The sequence below is a fragment of the Lontra canadensis genome, unplaced genomic scaffold (genome assembly GCF_010015895.1).
Source record: "Lontra canadensis isolate GAN:19392208 unplaced genomic scaffold, GSC_riverotter_1.0 scaffold3, whole genome shotgun sequence".
Classification (NCBI taxonomy): Eukaryota; Metazoa; Chordata; class Mammalia; order Carnivora; family Mustelidae; genus Lontra; species Lontra canadensis.
The window spans coordinates 41,193,986-41,201,782 of NW_022630997.1; the positions used below are offsets into that span (position 1 = coordinate 41,193,986).

Genomic DNA, 7,797 nt, shown 5'->3' on the forward strand with positions numbered 1-7,797 from the left:
GTGGCAGACCCATAGCAGGAACACAATAAAATACTAGCTCATAAAAGGAAAAAGGGCAATACAGTCAGCTGGAGACCTGTAAAATCTAATCTGGCTGAACTTCTATCTATATGACCATTTTCTCCTAAGAGACAGGGGAAGTCAGCACCTGGCCCTTAGTTATAGTTGTAGACAAGCAAAAATTCAAGACAGCACACAGAAGTGAACAAAGGCAAAAACAGATTTGTAATGGCAAGGATAGGGTCTAGAACAGTGTATTTTACTCATAATCATACATCTTTTAAGGTCAATAAAGCTTTTAGAAGATAATACCACAAAAGAGAATATATTCTTGACCTGAGGGTAGGAAAAGAGTCTTAAAACAAGACACAAAAAGCACTAACCATAAAGAAAAGACCAATAAATTTGACTCCATTAAAATTAAGAACTTCTGTTCATTAAAAGACACCATAAAGTGAAAAGGCAAGCCACAGGACGGAAGTAGGCATTTGCAACATACACACATGACAAAATAAATAAAGAACTTTGAAATACCAATAAAAGACACAAGGCCCCATTTAAAAAATAAGTAAGTAAGGGGCAGACTTGAACAGGAATTTTACAAATGAGGAAATCCAAACAGTCGATTAATATATGGAAAGCTATTCAACCTGATTACTAACCAGTTAAATGCAAAGTTTACCAGATTGGCTAATTTGAAAAGCTACCAAATCTGAGATGTGAAGAGGACAAGAAGCATTGGAATTCTCATATATCACAGAAGGGAGTGCGGTCTGGTACAACACTTTGGAAACCAGCTTGACCAGTCAGTACCTAGTCAAGTTGAAGACAAGCATTCCTCATGACTAGAGCAACCAAACAACTCATCATCCAAACACTTTTGAGCATTAATGTTGTATTAATAATTACACTGCAAAACAGGCATAAGTTAAGATAAATAGTCACCGTGCCCATGAATTAGCAATTCCATTCCGAGGTGTACATCTTAGAGAAACATATGTACGTGTGTAACCAGATGACAGGGACAGGTACACTCATAGCAGCTCTGTTCACAATTTCCCCAAACTGGGAACAACTCAAAATATCCAACAACAGTAGAATGGATAATTAAAAAAAAAAAAAAAAAAATTGTGCAAGATTGTAACTCACAAAAAAGTGCTTAAAGGTGCTTTGGAAATGCAAATTAAAACATCTTAAGGGAAGAAAAAGATCCCTTCAACACACTTCTTCCATCCATGCACTATTACCATTTCGCAAGCAAAGACTGATCACTATAGCTCACACATCCCCAACTTTCATGAAACAATTTCCTTTCTGCTCACTTTATACAAATAAAAGCAAGTATATGCATGTGGAAAACTGAAGGTATTTTGTAGAAAACGATATAAGAGACTGAAAAAGTCACCTGTTAGGAATCCTGGCATTTAACAAAGCCAGATCAGTTGGTTAACTAGTATGTAAAAATTCATGAAGTTTTTTGAAGTACATTAAAATTACTTATTAAATTCCTCAGCTACCCTTCCACACTCACCCTATTTTACCATTCATTCATGTTATGCCTTACACCTGACAGTTTCAATCTTATCTTCACAAGAAGTGCGTAAGATAAACATTTGGTGTAAGGGCAATGACTGAACACCCACTCTACTCAGAGGCCTGGGTATGGCTGGTAGGTAAAACTTCCACTGACCACGTCATCACTCTCAACCATTCATTCCCGTAAGTTCCTTCTTTAATGTTACCACCTTCTGCTATCTTCTGTCTTTTTTTTTAAGCCATCATTTCACCTCCCCAACCTTCAACCCTAAGTAGAGGGTCTCAGGTAAAAATCTTACCCTTTACTGAAACGTGCGGTATTTTCCTATTCCTCTTAAAAACATAAAAAGATTGCCCCAATTCATTTTAATGCATACGTGAAGAATTAATGGGTAAGAATGGGATGAATGGAGTGTTTTACTTCAGGGCTATCCCAGAAAATCCAGGGTACACAAGTAAGACAGAAAGAATGTACTTTACTCGCAATTATACCAAAATAATAATAACGGCAACTTTTTTGGAGCACCACTGGACACTATCCCAACGTAATTAATTCCCCATTTGCTACTTTCATCCCCCATCCATATACAGAAGGGTCTTTATAATACTCCACTTTTTATTTCTTTGTACCTCCACCCCAAACATACTTGACACTGTTCACTGGTTCTCTTTTCTTATTTTCCACATCTGTAACTCTTTATTACTGTTCTCTCACAACCTTTGTCCAATACTCTGTTTATCACATCCCAATACCTTCTCCCAATTGCAGGGCTTAAACAACTTCATGGGGCACCGGAAACCATTTGTAACCTAGTCCCTTCTCTTCCTTTGCCCCTAGTCTCCCACAACTTCCTGCACTCTACCCATACCAAAGTACTTACAAATTCAAAAAGACACAATGTCCTTTCCCAAGGTAATACTGGAGCTTCCCCTGAGACAGACACCCTGCCCCACCTTCAAGATTCCAGCTCAAGTTTCACGCAAGAAATCCAGCCTGTCAACAACCTGGTCTCCCAAACCAACACCTTTCTTTGCCCTATCCCTACTCCTGGTGCAGTCCCCCAAAGACCCAATGTCCAGCCCCACCAATTTTTTTTTCCACAACTGCCACCTTTTCTCAGCCCCCTGAATCACCCATCCCCATAAGATCTTCCGCTATAGATATTACGCAAGTTCTGCTCTGCTGTCCGACCATCGTTCAAGACTCTCCCAAGTATATCCATGTCACTCTTCCATGTTTTTTTCAAGGCTTCATAGACCCCATACATCCTTTATGATTCCAATGCCGGTTTATCCAGATACCTGCTTCCCACCACAGCAACTGTATACTTGCTCCTCACATTCCAATACTCCCCGCAATCCAGTATCTACTCTGCACTGCTCTCGATACCACTCCATATCCACCACACCCAAACCTATTCTTACTGTCCCCAGATAACTGCAATCCCACCTTTCTGCATCCTTTCACTTGCCTTCACATACCCCTGGATTCCCCTACCACATCTCCAATGTTGCACCTCTCCCTACCCTCACTTTGCCCCTGCTTGCACACCTCCAGTTTCCCCTCGCACCCACCCCCTCACCGTCTCTCTAGACACTCACTGGCCCCCCACGGTTCCTACCAGGTCACTCCCACTCAGAAAACCCCTCCAAACCCCCGCCTTCCAACCACCCGAGCCCCGCCCCCACCCCGGTATCGCCCCGCCCCCTCCATATCTAGCCCCGCCCCTTGCCCTGGAGGCCCTGCTGAGGGGCGGGGCCTGTCCCTCCTCCCTTTTTCCCCGCCCCCTACCGTCACGCTCAGGGGCAGCCTGACCCCGAGCGGCCCCGCGGTGACCCTCGCGCAGAGGCCTGTGGGAGGGGCGTCACAAGCCCCCGATCCCCCCCTCCACCTTCCGCCCCCCTCCCGCCCAGTCTCCTCCCCCTGGGAATGCGCGGGGTGGGTGACAGACCTGGCCGCGCGCCACCGCCACGGCGCCTGCCGGGGGCGCTGCCGCTGCCTGAGAAAGAACACGCGGCTGCCGCCTGGAGGAGGTGCCGTCGCCTCCGCCACCGCTGCCGCCGCCGCCAGGGGTAGGAGCTAAGCCGCCGCCATTTTGTGTCCCCCTGTTGTTGTCGTTGACATGAATCCGACATGACACTGATTACAGCCCAATGGAGTCTCATTAAACCCGAGCCGCGGCCCCGCCCCGGCGCTGCTCCATTGGACGAGACTACAGACACTTATGGCCACCCGTTGGCCTGCGGGTCTGTCCGTCACCCACACACTAGCCACTCTGCAGCCCATTGGGGCAGGTTCCTGCCGGTCATCTCGCCTCCGCATAGGCACACCCCTCGACCCATCATTCCCCCCCTCCGGAACCACCCTGGGGGTGGGTCCACTGCCAGTACCAATCAACAGACTGCGGGGCCCGCCTCTTCTGGGCACCTATTGGTCCAGCTCTTTTTCTCTCTCCCAGACACCGCGCCACCTCTACTTCCACCTACCCGCCCCCTCTACCTCTAGAAATGGATTGGGTCTACTCGCAGGAAAGGCGTTTGGCCTTATTGGTTGCACACAACGCCAATCAGAGGGCCTTTTCCCTCTCCCCTCCCCCACTCAACCCCAAATCCCCTAGCCCGCAGCTAAAGTTTGTGTGAGAGCTGATCGCTGGCGGCGGCCGCAGGATTTAGGGGTGGGCGCGGGCGGGCGCGCGCGGGCGGGCACGCGAAGTTAAAATTCGAGGTTCTCAGTCGCCAGCTCCCGCGGTGGAGCGCGCGGACGGGCGCGCCGCCCGGAGCGTTCCATCCCGCCCCCTCCTCCACCCTCTCCCGTCCCGTCCCGGGCGACTACTCGCCCGCCCCCTGGCTCGCATCCTTACCCCCCACACACCCCTACCCTGCAAGCCCCAGGCCGGGTGCAGCCAGAACGATGTCGCTGCAGCCTCCTCGCCATCCCATGCCGAAGGGGAGCAAGCCCCCTACCCGCCGGGCGTGCACCCCCCGGCTCCACACTCGCCCGTGTCTGCAAGCACGTGCACCGTTCGCCGCTGCCTCCAGCCACCCCGGTCCCCGGCTAACCTCGCCTGCAGCCCGGCCAATCGCTTGCTGCCCTTTGTTGCTGCAGCCCGGGTCTCCCCGCTGCCTTCCTCAGCCTCCGCCTCGTCCTTTGCCAGCCGCCCGGGTCCGCAGCGCCGCGCTCCCCCCGCCCGGGACCCACCGCCGCCGCCTCCTTCTCCTCCTCCGCCTCCTCCTCCTCGGCTCCGGGCTGCAGCGCACAGAGCCCGAGGCAGCGCCGCCCAGCCCCGCTCCCCCCGCGCCGCCAGCTAGCCCGCCCGGCCCGGCCGGGGGCGCAGCCTGGACCCCGCCCGCCCCAGTCCCCGCCCCGGGGGTACCTGCCTCCGCCCTGGGGGGCTCCGCTCGCCGCCCTCGGGGGAGGGCGGGGATGCCGGTGTCCGCGGGAGGATGGGGAAGCCTGGGCCGTTTGGGGCGGGGAGTGTGCCCGCCAGGGCTGGGACTGAGAGGTGCGGTCCTCGCCAACGCGCCCCCCCTCCCGCCGCTGTGGGCCCCAAACTTCGTCCTCCACCCGGGCCTTACACCCTCGGGTGATCGCGGCAGTTTGGGGGTAGGAGATGCCTCGGGAGCTGTGTCTACCCTGATCAGGAGGAAGAGGGAGCAGTGACATTCAGCGACCGCGGACAGGGCACGGCGGCAGCATCCTTGGGTGGGAGTGGGGATGTCGGATGCGGGCAGGAGGGGGAAAACTGCCCCCCTCAAGATGCTTTCTCCCGGCCTGCGATGAGCTGGAGAGCTCAGAGCTGCGTTCTGAGTGCTTTCTTGGGCGGTGCAGCCGGATGGCAGAGGTGCTGGGGGCAGGGGGAGTGGGGGAAAGACCGCTGGGGGGCCCTTCCCCCCTCTCCTCTAGCCAGCGCTCGAAGGAAGGCTGATGGTGAAGTTCGGTTTTCCAGGCTTCCCCTGGGCCCCCCGAGTTCCTGAGGCCCACATGAGGGAGGCTGGGGCTTCTCTGGCCGCCCAGGCGAGGCCACTCTGACGCTGCCCACATGCCTCCCAGAGCCCTCCAGACTCTGAAAAGAGCGTCCCTCACTCTTCCCGAGGATGGATGGGATGCTGGTAAGGGAGACTTCAGAAAATGGGTAAAGTAGGCTTGGGAAATGGCTCCTGGAGAGTTGGAGTTCGAAGTTTCCCTTCTGAGGTGCCATTTCTTCGGGAGGGGGAACTATGGCTTTGTAAAAGAACCAAGTTCCAGGCTTGGTGGCCTGGGTGGAAAACCACCTGTTGACTGAAGTCTGTCCCTGAAGTCAGGGAGATCTTGGGTCCTGGCAGGGTGAGGCAAGGTGCCAGGGAGAGGCCCCCGGCTTCCTGCCCTGGTTGACTCCAACATCCTCATGCCACTAACATTCACTCCAGCAGCATCTTCAATTCCCCATTCAAAACCACTGTGTAAACTCGGTAGATACTTCGCTAGAGCAACATTTCAGACAAACAAAACAGGCAGCACAACCCTGTCAACAAATGCAGTGCACAATACACACTTCACTCTTTAAAAATGTCTGCTCCTTTGGGGTGTGAGCTGCCCCTACTTACATGCTTCTTGGCAACAAGGTGAGAAAGGAGCTAAGACAAAGGGCACAGAGCTGGATGAAAGGATAGAAAAAGAGAGAGGGGAGCAGAAGAGTTGTAATACTACACTCAAAACTGTCACCGGTTCCATTATAAACCCCTTTTATAGGTGTTTTATTACTTGGTTGTTAGTTTTTAAAACACAAACCTCTTTAGATTAAATCTTGGCATTCGCAGGCTCTGCTCAGGGAAACAAAACACAGGGAAAGTTCCCCCATCCACCACTGGCTTGGCTACTTTTGAGCTACATTACTGATAAAACAAACAGCGGGTTGAGTTTCCTCAGTCTCTATCTCCTACTTAGCATCTTCAGTAGCTCGCTCAAGGTGAATTTTTACAAGCCACTGGTTCATAATTCAGCCTAGTTCATTTAGGTATTTCAAAAAGTAAGACACTTACAAGGTATGTTCTTTTCATAATGCAGGTGCTGGGGTTTTCCTTCTCCCAAGAAGTTACTAAGTAAACTTAGGAATCCTGGCAGATACATCATCCTTTATGTTATATATATATATTTTTTTCCTATGGTCTGCCCAGATAGATGCACTTTATTTTGTAACTTGGATTTGAGTCCCCCAGACTACATTTTATCTCAAGTAATAAAAATAAACCACATCTTAATTAAAAACAAGTTTCAAAACCCCAAATCTGTATACTCAAACTGAAGTATGTTAAAGAAACAACCAAAGATATTAAAAGCCAAAAAGTCTACAATTAAGATGTCTTCAGTCAATGAACTGTGGGAAATTTATGAGCATCTAACACTTGCTATCACTAATGAGTTAGCCACATGGATTTCCGGGGAGACACCTTGAGACACCTTTAGAGAGAAATGGTCCTTATTTGTTTAAACTTGTGCTCCTGTAACCCCAGGAGCTGGCAAACACAGAAGAAAGAAATATCTGTGTCCAACATCTTGATGTGTTTTTGGATATTCTTTTCTTAACAAAGGTAGTTCTCTAACGGGCGCACAGCAAAGAAAGGGAATGTGTTGCTTTCCCCTTGATACTTCCCTCTAAGGTTACTTGTCCTTAGAGAAATCCTGGCTCTTCAGATAAGTGGAACTGGAAAGGGTAGTAGAGATACTCAATGCTTACTCCTAAACCTTTCTCTTATCTGTGGTATCTCAAGTCCTCTGCTGAACTAAACAGCTCAATTAAGAAGTTAACCCAGAAATAACTTGAACTGAAAGCCAAGCATCCTGCAAAAATTTGCAAGCTAGCTGTATTATTATGAATCCAGGGGCTCTTTTAACCAGTCCCCCCCCATCTCCCCCAAAACAGCTGCCAGTGGCCAACTGGCAGAATTACTGGCCAGAACTACAGAAAACCACATTCATACTGCTCAGTGAGGTACACGGATCGCAGGCATCAGAATGACCTGGGAATGAGTGCTTCATACGCAGTTTCCTTGGCCTACCCCAGAGATTCTGAATGCAGGAGGTGTCAAGTAGGGCTCCGAACTCTACATTTTTAGCCCATGACTTGACTTGAAGCTTGTGATCACTGAATTTAAGAACCACTGGCTAGGCTGAATCCTCTTCCTCAGCTGGGGAGGAATGTTTATTCTGTGAATGTCTTAACCAGGCCAAGGACGTCCCTAGTACTGGGATGATTCCATGGTCTGACCTATTTGCCCCTGAGT

General features: G+C 50.4%; 1 protein-coding gene across 8 annotated transcripts in view; it reads right to left on the reverse strand.

The window, feature by feature from the left end:
* Window positions 1-5,109, reverse strand: part of KAT6B (lysine acetyltransferase 6B) — a 187,161-nt gene extending 182,052 nt beyond the window's left edge. For 3 of the 8 annotated variants that reach the window (XM_032839674.1, XM_032839658.1, XM_032839666.1), the window contains exon 1: window positions 3,489-3,820. The gene's annotated coding sequence lies outside the window, so the exon portion shown is untranslated. Of the gene's footprint in view, window positions 1-3,488; window positions 3,823-4,596; window positions 4,739-4,910 lie in introns of those variants that run through there. The other 5 variants (XM_032839652.1, XM_032839642.1, XM_032839633.1 and 2 more) reach the window with 5 other exon arrangements.
* Between the last annotated feature and the right edge of the window lie 2,688 nt (window positions 5,110-7,797).